Source organism: Plectropomus leopardus, chromosome 16 (assembly GCF_026936395.1).
Source record: "Plectropomus leopardus strain MGB_pleo_1.0 chromosome 16, ASM2693639v1, whole genome shotgun sequence".
Classification (NCBI taxonomy): Eukaryota; Metazoa; Chordata; class Actinopteri; order Perciformes; family Serranidae; genus Plectropomus; species Plectropomus leopardus.
In genome coordinates, this window is record NC_142191.1 from 7063918 (window position 1) to 7080206 (window position 16289).

Sequence of the window (16289 nt, forward strand, 5' to 3'; positions counted from 1 at the left end):
TGGCCTGGTCTGAGTGTGCTGACAAGTGGTGACAGCTGAATTAATCAGCTTTGTCTGACCCGATTATTGTAATATTTAAAGAATTTAAATCAACAAAGCATGATTTCTTTTTCAACGTTAAATGCAAACACACACATTATTCTTTACAGCTTTAATGAAGTAGGTCTGCCAATCCTGCTTATAAACAATCAGATCTCGCAGAAATATTTTCCATGGATAACCTTCTACGTTATGTGATGCCAAATTTATTTTATGAAGCTGCTGAAGTTACGTTGCTCTAATATGCATCAGTGTGTGACATAATTTTGTTTACCATCACTGTGGCTCAGAGATAGAGCGGGTTGTTCTTTAATCGCTCCTCCAGGCATCGAAGTGTCCTTGGGCAAGATACTGGACCCCAATTAGCAAACTTTTTTTTTCTTCTGAACCTAGACGCATGCTTGCAGAATGTAAGAAGGCATCATAATGGCGCATCAGTTTAAGTAAGTGTTTATGGTCAAAGTAAGTCAACTTGGGACACAAACGATGGTCTCCTGGGTGAAAGTCCTGTATTTGTTTGACTCGTCCACCAGCCAGACAACCTCTGTACGCGGACTTTGTTGCTGTTTATATTATCTATGCAGTAGTAATTCCTGCGTACACCACAGCATCTTTATAGACTTTCTATTGGCATTGCTTCAGTGGTAATGGTACAAAATTTCAACAAATCACATGCCACTATGACATTATGTAGTTTCGATCGTTTAACAAATTTCTTTGAGATCAGGTTGCATATTTCTGAACTTTAATCTTTTTGAAGCTTTTGCTATGTTGACGATATGTACAAACTAAAAACCTACAGAAGAGAGACATCCATCATAACAGATGTCCTCATACTTTTGTTACACTGTGTTTAAAAGTGTGTTGGAGAGGAGTAGAAATCTTACTCTATTATAACTGATTACAGCTGCATTAAGTTGTCAGAATAAACTAACAATGTTTGACCACATTTAGATTTGTCAAATCTGACCTGCAGGCTTTGAGTTGGACACTTTTAATTATCCAAACAATACAAGAAGGTGCTTTACTCGTTTATTTTAGTAGTAATCTGCTTAATGAATTGCATGTTTCATCTGATAAAATTTGGTAATCCAAAAAGAGACTTACAGAGGATTTTGATTTATACTCAGCTGCTAGATTTAAGTGGCTGTAACAAAGATCCAAGTGGGTGAATTGAGAACGTGTGTTTTAGGAAAACGGATACCAAAAGGTCGAGGTCAATCCCTACCTGACAGTTTTATTGTACTAATACTTCGCACTTTCATTCAGAGTTGTCCACAAACATTTCAGGGCAATTTCTAGACATTTGCAATGTGTCCTGCTTATGTAAGGTACTTCAGAGGACTTTTAGTCTTTCTCCTCCCTCTGGTGTTTATGTGAGTGCTAGACTTTTTCTTTTCTAATTTTCTTTGGTCAAATATTCAGGTCAGAATCAGAAAATCAGAATCACAACATATTTGGTTTTGGAAACTGGAGTCTTTATGTCCAGTCAGGTCCTGGTTTAAACTCAATATGTGATTTTTTTAAGGCATAACAGAGGTCCTACCATACTGATAACAAAAAACACCAGAAAAGTAGCGTGCAGATCACCGCCAGGCTGACTGCAGCCACTCTGGACGATTTTTGTAATTCCAGCAGACGCGGCGCAGCGTTTTCATCTATTTTTGACAGAGCCACAGTGCGCTGAACAGAGCAGATTGAGTTTTCTTGCCAGCTGGGACCGTCTGTGAAATAAAGACACAATTTAATTATTAGAATGAATATATCTTCAACAACTAAAACACAGAAATCTTTGATCCATGACGTTAATAACGGGACTTTTAACTATATTAACTTTGTCTGAAGCCTACACCACAATAAAGCAGGAAACAACAATAAACACAATTAAAACAGATGAAAAAAGAAACGATTAGACTATGAAGCATGTTTACGGACCTGCTTATGGTAGAAGCACAAATATCAAGGAAAAATGACCCAATCACCGAAATCTGCAGGTCTACAAAATCAGCCAGGTGAAAAGCTCCACTTCTCAAACACTCTTGGTGAGGTCTGACATCTGGAAGGAACAAAACCAGGTCGCAGCTACGCCCGGTGGAATTGTCCCTCCCGGCTCCTTTACAGTCAAGATGGCGGCAGAGATAACGAAAATGTGGACTAATTAATCTTGTATTTTTCCTAAAATATTGGTTATGGAATTAATCTGCAGATGCCCCAGTTTGAAATGAGATCAAACTTTTCAATGGATCCCAGTTTTGAGCCAGGATGAAAGTCAGAATGTGGCCTGCAACGGATGGTAAAGCTTGTTTTTCTTAGCTGATTTCTGGAAAATTAGTTAAGTTTATTTGCACATACATATCAATAGAAAAGATGAAAATTAAAATGTTTATTTAATGTGCAGGAGATGTTAGAAGCCAAAAATCCCTTATGGAAATACCTAAATAACTATCATCATTCATAAAAAGAAAAAGATCAAAACAAAGATTGCATAATTGATCAAAATGTCAAGACTTAGCAGAATGCAAAATTGATAAAAATGTACAAAAGACCAACAGTCTATATTTACAAAGTGAAATACATTGCAAATGAATCAATGAAGTGCAACAAGACAGAAACAGACAAGACAGAGAAAAAATTTGAGTCCTTTTCAAATGTTTTTTGAATGATGATAATATCAATGCTGATTGATTGTATAGATGGAAGGAGGCTGTTCCACTTGTGGTCATTATCGTATCGTATCGTATCGTATCGTATCGTATCGTATCGTATCGTATCGTATCGTATCGTATGCAATTTAACTGTGAAACTTTACAGTTCCCGTTCCATCCTTCCCTCACTCCATCCAAGCGGAAGAAAATGGATGGATGGATGGATGGAACTTTACAGTTAGAGGAGTGGCTGAAGGTATTTAGTCATAAAAAAACAAATATTAAAATATTTAGGAATCATTTAAATAAGCTGGATTGTTTTTGTAGGAAAAGCTGTACTCCAGAGAAAAAAGCAAAACTTTAAATGATATAAAGAGGAAAATGATGAAGCTTTTGAATGATGTCATCCTTCCTCCTTTTGTATCCTGAGTTGAGTTTTTTTCTGCACGGATCTACGTGGTAATTTAATGGATTCCCATTCTCTGCAATTTATGGGTTCTGTGTGTTTCTTCACTAATGAGGCTTGGGCTGGTGGTCTCCTTATGAAACATTTAGAAGGCCTGTTGCTGGCAGAGGGCGATTTACAAAATAAGGCTCTGTATGTTCACATACAGCAGTTAGGCAAACGAGCAAATTGGGCAACGCAGCAGAGGTTGAATCAGGTCAACGAGAAGAGGGTTCACGGAGCGAGTCTAATGCAAGTGGAACCAACCCCCAAAAACAAATTAATTTAATCAAAGTCAATCAACATTGCTATTTGTGTTTGGCTGTGCCAAAACATAATGACCTGACAATTAGGAATAATAAGGCCCCTCCATTTGTTCTCACATCCCTACAACGGGTAAAACCGAAAGATACTGTTCGCTGAATCCAGGGGCAATTCCAGGATTTTTTAAACGAGGTGGCATGGAGTCAGAGGGGCCCACGGGAAATCAGAATATTCTAACAGATATAAATACAGTCTTTAAGATTGTCTTGGAAAACATTTGGGCATAATTTTCAGGCTGTTATGCAGTGCTCTGTTCCCTAATTAGTAAAAAGGTAGACTGACTCTTTTCACTATATACATTCCTGTGCGTTGATTCATGTAAAAGTACAACACATTCTCATTCAAGTCCTCACATATTGCCGCGTAGACTTTTGCGTCTACATTTTATGCTTTAGGTTTCCTTCTGCGTCTGCTAGTTACGTTCTGGGATGGTGCTACCATGATGTCAGCACAAGCACATGATGTGATGATGCTGCATGTGGTTATATTTAGGCAACAAAAGCACGTTGCAACCAGCATTGTGACACCATCACCCTTTGGTTATGATTAGGCAAAAGAAGCACGTTATGTTGTATTCAGTGCGTTCAGATGGGAAGTTACTCAGGACCCCTAACAAGCATTTGTCAGGTTAACGGCAAAAACACACCAAGAAGCAGCAAGGTTAACTTTTTCTTTTTACAGTTTTCTGTGCCCAGGTGACATGGAAAGAACAAATTCCTTTTAACGTAGGTCAACATGTCACAGGAGTCACAGGACTGTGTTTACCGATTGGCTGCTACCTTTTTCACAAAACACATTTTGACATGTCATAGTAGTATAAGCACTCTGATAATATCAATGTCAGCTCCAAAGATTTACTCATTAAATGCTTAATGCTGTCAGTCTGTCTGCAACACACGGCCGCTCACAGCTCCATAGAGGATGGGTTAAATGCAAATAGTTCTTCTTCTTTTTCTTCCTGGTATTGTGGATGCTGGCTCACTGGAGTAGCTTACTGAGACACTTAATACAGCTGAGCTATTGTTAGTGTTTTCAGTTTCACATGTGCTTTTTCATACTATGACAAGTCAAAATGTCTGCTCTGAAAATGGTCCATTTGCCTTGAAAAGTTAAACTATCCCCAACTTTTAGTTTGGTCGTACAACTTTTAGAAAGACATCCAGTGGCACCCTGTGAGTGTTGCAGAAATTCTGTTCTGTCATCAGTGCTGGTGGTAGTTTGGCCATTGTGGTGGACAACTCTGTAATTTAATATGGACGTGATTTAACAAATACATTTTTTGTTAAGTGTGCACTTTTCCTGTGCAGCCCTCAATCATTGCTGGTTCCTTATATTGGCTTTGTAAACTTTGAGAACCCCAATCATATCGCAGTTTCTCAGGGTTAAAAGTGCTAAGAAGTGGAGCAGTGGCTTTGCAGCAATTATTGCCTCTTAGCTGACATGCGAATAAGCATTGGTGTAATGCAAATCTGCTGTGTCGGGTCTTTGTTTAAGTGTAATTGTCTGATTGTGTGACCTTTTAAAGCTTTGGTATGTTAACTCCATGGGCCTCATTAACTTGGTCTCAGGCGTCTGTGAACTTACTTCAGCTTTGTCAAGCAGAGGGAGGAAAAAACATGGTTTACATTATTAGTGATGGTCATTGTCAAGTAAAATGTAAAGTTGTCACTGTGATTAAAATGTAATGTAATAACCCTGACATAAATAGTAAGAGACCTATTATCAATATAGGGCTTTGCTATTTAAAGGGACTGTAGATGTAGTTACTTGTCTTTTTTGCTTTAAAATCTGCGTGTTGTTGGCTGCACCAGGATTACTAAACTTGCTTTGCTTGGGGGCCACTTTTGCATAATGACAGGAGGACAGGGGCCAGTCACAGGAGCCCCTTACATGTTTCTAGGATTAAAGGATATTTCTAGGATCTTAGGAACATTTCTCAGATTTTCAGACGTTTCTTGGATTTTAGGACATTGTTTGGATTTTAGATTATTTCTAGGATTTTTCGGATGCTGCTAATATTTTAGAACGTTTCTTGGATTATAGGACATTAGGTTCTTAGCAAAGACCTCTGTTGGGGGTATGGGGAGCCTCGACGGGCATTTTTTGTGATAAACAAGCTGTATTTTGATGCTGTTTCATGCACTCTGGCACCTTATGTATACTTAAAGTACAAAAACAATTTCCTGTACGACTCACATTATTGTTATAGTGAATTAGATAATGGCTGGAGGGCCAAATTTGGTCTACAGGCATTAAGTTGAGTATCACAGGGCTACACGTTTGAGCAGCAGCTAAATTGGTCCTGCTTCACTTTACTTTAGCACCTGAAATGATGACCTAGACACCGATGTTTTTCTCTTTTCTAACATCCACACTTCCTTCCCCAGCTTGGATGCTTTGATGGCGCTTCAGTCCCACGGCTCTGTGCACAGCTTGGTGTCCGGAAGGTAAGACTGCACCAGCACAGTCTTTATTTCCCTCTCCCCATGCCTGAGCCATTCAAGCTGCAGCATCCTCTACCTCATCGTTACTGTCTCTTCTTTTGCATGGTGAAACTCACCTCCTGAATCCTGACAACTTCTCTGCTACTTTCTTTTTTGATCTCCTTTTCTCAGCCACCTGTTTTCACTCAGCTCCTTCCTGAACTTCTCTTCCAGAGCATCACATTTTCTTTGCAACTCGCTTTACTTCCAGTCAGCCTGTTTGTGCCTGAGCTGAGACAAAGTCTCCACATGCCCTTCTGTTTCAGGCTTCCTCCCTTTTCCTCCCTCACCACATTGTCCTTCTCCTTGAGTTGCTCTTTCAGCTGGCTCACCTTCCTCTGACGTGTCTCTCACTTCAGCTCGGTGCTCCTCCAGCTGCCACAGAGCCCTGACCTCCTTCGAACACAGCTGTAATCCTGTCTTTGTCCTGCCAGGCACCTGCCATGCTTTCATACTTTAGTGCTAACACTTGTATTTTTACTTTCTGAGTTTTAAATGCAGTAGTCATATTAGTGACATAAATCTTGTTTAAAATAGATAAAAACTGGGTTGCTAAGACAATACACAAAATGAGGACTGATCATACAAATGGCATAACACATTTCTAAACACTAATTTGTTATTTATCTGTACAATCTATTGCAATTCAGTACTCTTCCATATTTTTTTTTTTTTAGAAGTTTGTAATGTAAGTTTTTTTATGACAATGACAGAAATGTGTAGCATTTAATATTTATAATTGAGGTCATGGTTAAAGGAATAAAATCCAGAAAAACAACACCACAAACTACGACCTCAGTGCTAAACTATATAATAAAATTAACAACTCTTTGACAGTGTGAAAAACAAACAAACAAACAAACAAAAAAACAACTCTGGGCATAATGGCAGAACAACTGTGTAGGTTTAGATCCAAAACACCAGAACAAAAGATATCTAAAGTGGCTATAATGACACGCTTGATAAAGGATTTAAGGAATTCTCCCCCAAATGAACATTTGAATTACTGTACAATTAGCTACTTTGAATATGTAAAAACTGTTTTTGTCGCATGCCTCTAGTGAATGACGTACCTAAAAACCAATCCAAATCCAAAAATTCTTGATAAATTAAAGTCATAAGGGTCTGTTTTTAACAGAAACCCTATATTAAAACATCCATTTACAAACTCTTACAAAATGTTTGCAATTTAATCCAAGTTTTACGTATCTTAAAATTTTGTTTTTGTCAGTGGTATTTAGTTTTGAAAAGGTTTACTCACTTTTGTTTTATAATCCTACAGTTCAAATGAAGATGCGTGTGTTTGGGAAGCACCGATCATGGTGCACGAGATGTGTGAGAGTTTGCGGTTTTGCTGTTGTTAAACGTGGACCCCTATGACTTCAATTCACTGAGAATTATCTCTGTTCTCGGATTCTTCTTTCACCAGAGGGATGTGAAAAAAATTAAAGTTTTCTTCATGAATTCAAAGTAACACAGGGTGAGTAACTGAAATACAAAAAGTCTTTCGGAGGGTGAATTATGCCTTTAAATGTACAGACTTGTGCCAAACGACATCCTTTGTTGTCTTCACTTGTTCACCTCAGATCCCCTCGCGTGGTCATAAATAATAATGTGAGTGAGAACAGAGACGATCAGCTGGGTTTTTCCCTCTCAAAAACAAATAAAGCTTTTGAAATGCTGTTAACTAAATAAAGCCAAATACTATTACTAAAGTATATATACCTATGATGTAATGGATACAGGCACGAGGACAGACAGGAAACGTACATGACACCTAGTACGTAGTGTTCCAGACACAACAGACTGAGAGCCTGGCACAGTGACCGAACAACACACACACACACACACACACACACACACACACACACACACACACACACACACAGCTGGCAGACTGAGAAACAGCAGCATTAAATTTGACAGCACAGCCATTGAACAGACACTTGAACACTGCTAGGCGATCCTAGCAACAGTCTGAAAATGCAGACAGCTCTCTCCCGATGGTCACAGAAGGAGCTGACCCGCGCTCGGTGTTGAAATAATTTCATTATATATTAAATTACTTATTTTTTTTCAATCAGTCCTCTTTTAAAGGATAACAGGGACGAAGGGACAAAGAGTTCAGTCTGCGTGTCACAGCTGGTGTTCTGATGCCAGCGCTTATATGACCGATACAAGAAAAGAGTCTTCCTGCTCTGTCTGTTGGATTGGATAGTGTCAGCATGTTGCAAAACAAGGTCAAAACATTTATGCACCACTCAAGGAGAAATAAATTAAGTCACTGCAAATGAACACAATTCCTTTTCTCTTCCTCCTTTCTGACGCTCAGCTATAGATCTACGATTTGAACCCGTTTCTGACTCGCTTTTTTGGGCCGCACGACTCATTTTCAAGTCAGACTGAATTTTCTGAATTTTAGCATCGTCTGCCATCGTTTGAGTATACAGGGGAGCAAGGACCCATGATTGCCCGATCAACTACTCCCGACTGACCATCAGATGCTGGGATGAATTTTTTGACATATTCTACATTTTCGTTGTCTTCGTCACTCTTGTACAGTTGACGCAGAGACACAAGTCAGTTCTTCAAGATTCCTTTTTTCTCACTCAGTCAGTCGGTATAGTCTAGTTAGTTTGCTGGTGCTGCTTACTTGTGTGTGTGTCTATTTTACACAAACAGTGTGAGCACTCAGGTTGCGAACGTTAGGCTTTGCATAGTGGATGATTTACCGGGAGCTGGAATTAAACATTACTAAAACGGTCTCAAATCGTACAGTGTATTTAAAGCTTAATGATGTGTCCAGCATTTAAACACATTCTCATTCCATCCCATCAAATATTGTCGCTTGGTCAGTGGCTTTCACATCACACGTCTTTGTTGCAGATGTTATGCGATAGCGTGTCAATTTGCGCTTGTTAATGGACTGTGTCTTTTCAAAATACACCTCTGTTTTCAAAGGAAATATACAGTTCCTTCTTGTTAGATACACACAGTCTTTTTCAAAATTACAGCATCAATACAACACCTCGTATTTACGTTTATTTGCTTGGCTTTGCAAAAAAAAAAAAAGTGTCTAGTTAGGAGTATAAAAAAGGCAAAGTATGCATGCACGACCAATCCAAACTTGGAGCAGGTGCAGAGCCAAACATGAGTGAAAAGTAAAAAGGCAAAACATGGCTCGCACACTGCAGGGCTCCAGTTATCAATTATTTAATGCACCAAAGTGACGTTTTTTTAGCAAAACTGCTCTTTAGTCTGGCTGACTCAGTCTGATGAAGAGCTTTTTTGCTTGAAACGTCACTTTGGTGCATTAAATAATTGATAACCGGAGCCCTGCGGCGTGTGAGCCATGTTTGGCCCTTTTATTAAGTATAGAAAAAAAACAATATGATATGGCTCAATATTCATACAGGAAGCGAACATCAGGCTCCCTGGTGAAAATCCGGGGTTTGTTGGACCCATCTGTAGCCCCTCCCTTCCCGCCCAATTGGGATGTCTCAGGTCATTATATTACGTTGTTACCGTCAGTGTTTTAAACTGACACTGTCCAGCAGCATATCATACTGCTGCAACAGGTTCTGTCGGGCCATGTTATAAACGAACTCTGCCCGTCAGCATATCATTCCTCCGCGAAAAGTGGCTTTTGACGTTACTGACGTTACTGATGCCTGATCAAGCGTTGGTATTTGAAAACTTCCCAGTGAGAACGGGCTGAAAATCTCTGCTTCATCTGCATCCTCTGATTTTATGTTGTGTGAGATTCCATCGCAACAACAGAGATTAAAAAGAAAATGACGCACTGTAGTGTCTCGTACCTATTATTACTCACACATCAACTAACATCATTATGATGCATGACCTCTATCACAACAGGCTCATTATTATCTGATACTAAACTTTAATGCCTCTGGCGGAGTTGCACGCACTGTACAGTCCTGTAAACAATGTCACCTATTGTTGCCAACTAGAGGGAGAGGCAGAAATGAATGGGACAGCAGTTGTATTTAGATACACAGCTATTGTACAAACGCTTCTCAGAAAAAAGGTACATACTGTATCTTGGAACTTTTGATTGGCATCATCCTGTTCTCATGAGTCATGCCTCTGATCTCATGGCAAATATTTGTGTCAGCGTTTGAATAGTATGATAGTACATCTGAAGCATGGCTCATTATGCAGACATTAAATCACAATTTGAGGGTTTTTTTTTAACTTTTATTCTGAAAAATCCCATCTTAAAGCAGCTAAGTAAGTTAAGCTAAGTAAGCTAAGTATAACACAGGATCGTTCAAGACTCCAGTCAAACATGTGTTTTGTTTGTTGTTAGTAATGTTTGAGCAGAATGATGTCTGTACCTTACAGGGTTTGACCCTAAATGACTGTTTTCCCGTGAACCTGCTGACAGAGCAGTTTCTGTGTGTTCACCTTAAACATCACTTTAAGTTGTGCATTTTCTGTGCAAGACGTGGAATTATGATAAAAATAGCTTGGAGTTAATGGAGTGTAATGCTGAAACCTTAAACGTATGAGTGAAGCAGAGGACATATTGTGTCTTTAGAGAAGAAAATTATTATGTTTTTTCGCTGCATTTGACATACTATGTATTAAGACATTACTAAATCTTTTTGTGGCGTTCAGTATAAAACCTGCCATTGTCACCAGCTTGTCAGCTTGATCATATGCTCACGTTCTCTTGTTGTTTCCTAATGTTTTGGATTTTCTTGCTAGTTTATCCTGCCTATTTGCCTCCCTGTTTCATCTCATCTGTTTTCTTCAGTTAATTTTTTTTTTTAATCACCTTCCTACTCTCCTGCATAAGGGTCCTCCCTGAATGTGCTGCCTTACTCAGCTTTAACAGAATCAGAGATCTGTTTTCCACCATTTATTTCACTCTCTATAAGCAGACAATATAACACACACACATATTGTTTCCAGCATCGCCACCTACGTATATGCACTAAACAGCAGAATTTGCCTGCAACATTTCACACAACAATTCACCACAAACTTCAGAAAACAATGACCAAAAAGTAAACCTCAACCAAATTCAGAGATTAAAGAAGAAAGTCTGCAGCCTGTCCTGAGGTGATCAACCGGTGGACAGCAGACACTCCTCCAGCTGCTCCCACGCTTCCTGCACAACAGCCTCAGCTACCGTCACCGTCCCTCAACGTGTTCTGACATATCACATTCACAAGAGTGATGCGGACAAGGTCACAGTTATCCTGACCTATGATCACCAAAATCTAATTATTTCATCACTGAGACCAAGTGATATTTGTGCAAGCTTTGGTAAAAAATCCCTGTAGGTGTTTTTGACGTATTGCGTTCACGAGAGTGGGACCGGGGGCATAAAATGACTGTTAGTCAACATTATCCTGTAAACACAGTTTAAACATTTTTAAAAGTTTCAAAAACAACTTTTTAAGTCAGTTTTTAAAAAAATTTGAGTCCAAAATCAAACGCGAGTTTTTAAGTTGTTCTGACATATCTCTGCAAGGTCTCTGTGAGATGGATATAAGGTCAAGGTGACCTTGACCTTTGGTCAAGGTCAAGGTGACCTTGACCTTTGACCACCAAAATCTAATCATCTTACTGTTGAGTCCAAATAGATGTTTGTGTCAAATCTGAAGCAATTCCCTTAATGCATTCACAAGAATGAGACAGACAAGGTCACAATGACCTTGAGCGTTGACCACCAAAATCTAATCAGTTCAACGTTGACTTTAAATGGACGTTTGTGCCAAATTTGATGAAATTCTTGAGAAATCTCTTTCACGGGAATGAGACAGAGGCAAGGTCATGGTGATCTTGATCTCTGACCACCAAAAGGCATTCTTGAGATTGTGTTCACAAGAATACGACAGATGAGGTACAGTGACCTTGACCTTTGACCACTAAATCTAATTAGATAATCATTGAGTCCAAGAAGACATTTGTGCCACATTTGAAAAAAATTATCAAGGCATTCTTGAAATTTGTTCACAAGAATATGACAGAGGAGGTACAGTGACCTTGACCTATGACCACTAAAATCTAATTAATTATCATTGAGTCCAAGTAGAAATTTGTGCCACATTTGATAAAAATTCTCAAAGTGTTCTTAACGGAGAGTATAAAATAAATGTTAGTCAACATTATCCTTTGAGTTTTGATATTTTTAAAACTTGTAAAAACAACTTTTTAAGTCAGTTTAAAATAACTATATACATATATAATTTTAAGTAATTTTTATTGTTTAATGTGACAACAGTCTTTAAATCATCGCCGTATTGAGCTCCACTTCATTCGCTGTTCTACTTTTCTCTGTGAGTAGGTCAACTGGACCATGAGACACTAAAGAGAGCAACGGTCTGGTATATAATCAGGCCACCATTATCCGATAATAAAAGCCACGTCTGAGGGAATGCCACCCATTGACCGTGCCAACATTGCGTCCTCCATATGTCGGATCCAGTGCTCCATGAGCCATGAGAGCCTCAGAACATTGTGTGTTTTGGCTTTTTTTCAATCATTTATAAAATGCTTTGTGAGGAATTAGTTGGAGGGCTTTAAGCTTAAACACGATGTATTGTTTGCTGCCTGTCCTCGCCTGACTTCTATTCTAAGCTAAAATCACAAAGAAACCAGCCGCTACTTAATAAAGGTTATTAGTGCAGGAAAGAGGTAAATTATAACAGCTGAACAAGAAGACTATTCACCATTATAAGGTGGCGAAGCAACAAAAAGGCATGGGAATGTACAACCACATAATGACCTCACACACTAATGCTGCTGGTGCCAACAATGTATAATTGAGCATCCCGACGAAATGGAAGCATTTGGAGAAGATCTGATATTACTCCGTAATTAATTGGGTCCAGACTTTTATTTTGACGTCGAGCGGAGATCTGCGTCAAACAGAAGTTTGAAGCAGAGCCGAGGGAAACAAAAGGTTGCGGCCTCATGCGGTCTTCCAAAAGGATACAAGGCTTCTTTGTCAAGAAGCCCAATGTCCTCCTGAGCTCTGCTGGAACCACAGGGTTCATGTGAGTGCAGCAAACCGCCTCTATCCCCACACACCTCCAGGGCTCCCACCAGATCTTTTCAGTGTGTGTGCGTGTACAACCCTGCACAATGTGTGTATAGTTTTCTCTATATAACCCTTGGCTGAACTGTTGGATATTTATCGCACAGTGCATGTTAACGCACAGTTCATCTGTGTAAACAAATGTCTGTGAATCTGCAGGACAAAAGTTTGGCATCGGAAGCATTCTGGTTTCTGTGTGTTGCTTGAATAGTATTGACCAATCACGTTTGAGCAGGATTTGATTGCACGCAGGTGAACGGTCCGTGTGGAGAGCGAAATAGGCAGAATGCATTGCCCAGAAGGCAATCTCTGAACCCATCGGCTATGGTCTGCCAACAATTCAGCTTTTGGTTATTCTTTCACTAATTTATGTGCATTCATATGCAGATAACTGTTTATACAGATTAGCCAAAATATTGTCTTGGATCTGTTTCAAGTTGCTAATCGAACTGAAAGCAATCACTGGTGCATGGATTTGGGACTTGATTTGGCTTTTGAAAGCAAAGACTTGTGACTTGCAAGCAGTGACTCGATACACCTCTGTCCTAATTCCTAAACTACATTTGAGAGCTTTTGCAATGTTTTCAATACAGTAAGTTTTTTAAAATACCATATTTATTGTTTTTTTTTTCATATAAACACAGAGTAGCTCAGACAGGACATGACAAGATTAAAAGATGAGAATAAAAAGACAAAATGGAATAAAATAACATAAAAACATGAAGATAGTGGGCATCATGTCCATCCCTAAGCCCCCCTGCCACACCAGAATGTGGACAGATAGTAAAGTTACAGGAGAGGTGTTTTGCCAAAGCCAAAGTACAGAGACAGGTTATCCAGGCTTATAAAATCCCTGTATTATTGAAGATGACAGTGTGGGTCTAATATGTACCAGGTAAGCATCCCAGACGTTACAGAAAGCATCCAGTGAGGAGTGAAGCATACACGTGATGCATTTATTAGGGATACACTCCTTTATAACAATGTGCCACAACTTCATTGTCAGAGCAAACCCAGCCAGCAGGGAACATTCCCACTATTGCCTAACATTACCAACAAGTTATAATAATGTTTTTTAAAAAAACATTTTAATCTAATGTTCAAAGAACATTTTAAGGATGTTTATCATTTCAGAGAGTGTCCCTATAAGGTTAAATGTTGTGTAAGATGTTAATGTTTTAACTGCAGCATTCTGAGGATGTTTTGGTGATGTTGACAAATCACAGAATGTTCTTTTATAAAATGTTCCCACAATGTTACATGAGAACAAAGGGAGAACATTTTGGAAGCGTCATTCAGAGCATGGTGTTGAGGCCTGAGATTACAGACCTTTTTTTTTTAATGAAAGGATGTGATATGTTTTTGGGTTGTTTTTTTAGGTATTACCTTTATTATACATAGGACAGCTTAAGAGTGAAAGGGGGACAGAGAGGGGAAGACATGCAGCAAAGGGCAAGGAGACAGCCTTTGTACATGGGACACCCGCTCTACGAGGTGAGCTACTGGGTGCCAACTGTGTAATGTGATATGTTAACAACAATAAAAAAATTTTTTTGGATGTTCATAGAGAATTTTACCCTAACTTTATGAAGAATGTTCTAGAAACGTAAAGAAAATTTGCCACTGAAAACGTCACTTAATCATTGCATTCTTGCATTCTCAGAATGTTTTCAGAACCAAAAATTGCTAACTGAGACATCCTTTGTCCAAAAAAGCAAAATGTTCTTCCTCGCTGCAAAGTCAATAACTTGAAGTCTCTTGTGTTTGATATATTTTCAGTACAGTTAATTGTATTGAATTAGGGCATGCACTTTTGCTGCTCTAGGCAAGAAACAACTATAATGCAATCTACCATACCAGCAATAACACACAGAGGCCAATAAGCAAAATCAGTGACAACAAACACCAATACGGCTTACAAAAACGCAAACGGTCAGTGCAACAATTACTGTATGTGCACAAAGTGTCAACACTATCAAAGTATGCATGACTCATCACGCAGGCATTTTGCAACTCTATGAATAACGCACCTAATAGATCTTCATAATAAGTTCAGTTACCTGGTTCAGAATACTGTACAGCAGAGTGATGACAGCACACAGCTATTATTCCAAATAATACAATCTCAGCTCTTCAGACTAAATAATACCAGTGCAAATCTGTCTGTATAATGCTTTCTCGTGCGCAGTGACTAATGGACTGCAACTTAACGACTTGAGAGCAAATAAAGCTTACCTTTCAGGGGTGCACACAGCGTTTTGCGAGGCCAAACATATGTCTTTCTAGATGCTCAGCTGCTTTTTCATGGCCGCTAAGGACGCTTGACATATTTTTCCAGTCTTCAACATCACTGCTTGCAGGAGCTTACAACAGAAGCAAAACATGATGAGCCATGGCCTTTTCAGACTCTCTCCATTTGTTAACATCCAACTACAATGACAGAAAACTTTCAGTCAGTAATGTCACCTGCTCCCTTATCTTATCCTTCATGTGTGTTGTCTTTTTTTTTTCCAAATTTTGAAGACAATCAAACTTGGTGTCTTTCGGCCAGGCTGCTGTTGGCTCGTGTGTGCCGGCAGTGGAAGGCATAATTGACAAGTCTCAACAATTCATTGTTCACACAGAAAGCGTAGCCTAGTAAGTTAGAGCCCGCAGTTACTGCTGTTGGTTTCTGTGTGATCTTTCTCATGAATAGTTGGCACACATTTCACCACCCTGGCTAAAGTGCAGCCTGAGGCAACTGCCTCATTCGCTTACATGGCTGCGCCGGCTGTGATGACAAAGAGTAATATGCAGTCAGGGCAGGCAAGGTAGGCAGTGTCTCCCTTGTAATTCACATTTAATATTTTATTTATTCAACTATTATTTGAAATGTCACTGTTTATTCTTGTAATGCCCTTCTTTCATTTGCACATTTACTCAATAGTTTAGATGCTGTGATGAGAAATGTAGTGCATAATTAAGTACAAAAATAATCAGGAGAAAATCAGGTGCCTTTCATCCCCATTCACTGGAATGCAAGCCAAAAAGGCATGTTTTGCATGCACACTTCTATCCTGTATCCTACAACATTAATGTCAAAAGAGCTCTTCTGTGCCTTTTTGTGTAAATATAACAGAAACGCCATTATTTTACGTATGAAACGTATAATTAAGACCCCACACTCATTGCTCATTGTGGCGTACGTCTTCACCAATGTTTAAAAAAAACAATAAGATCAACAGATGGATGTAATCTGAAAGTAGCCTAGATCTACAGATTGGTGAGTCAGTGTGCTTTTT

The 16289-nt window shown here is 39.1% G+C and overlaps 1 long non-coding RNA gene across 2 annotated transcripts in view; it reads left to right on the forward strand.

Annotated features, from left to right (window-relative positions):
- LOC148186808 (uncharacterized) overlaps positions 1-16289 on the forward strand; it is an 85460-nt gene that overhangs the window by 52559 nt on the left and 16612 nt on the right. For both annotated transcript variants that reach the window (XR_015779152.1, XR_015779151.1), the window contains exon 6: positions 5841-5900. This is a non-coding gene — a long non-coding RNA (uncharacterized LOC148186808). The remainder of the gene's footprint in view (positions 1-5840; positions 5901-16289) is intronic.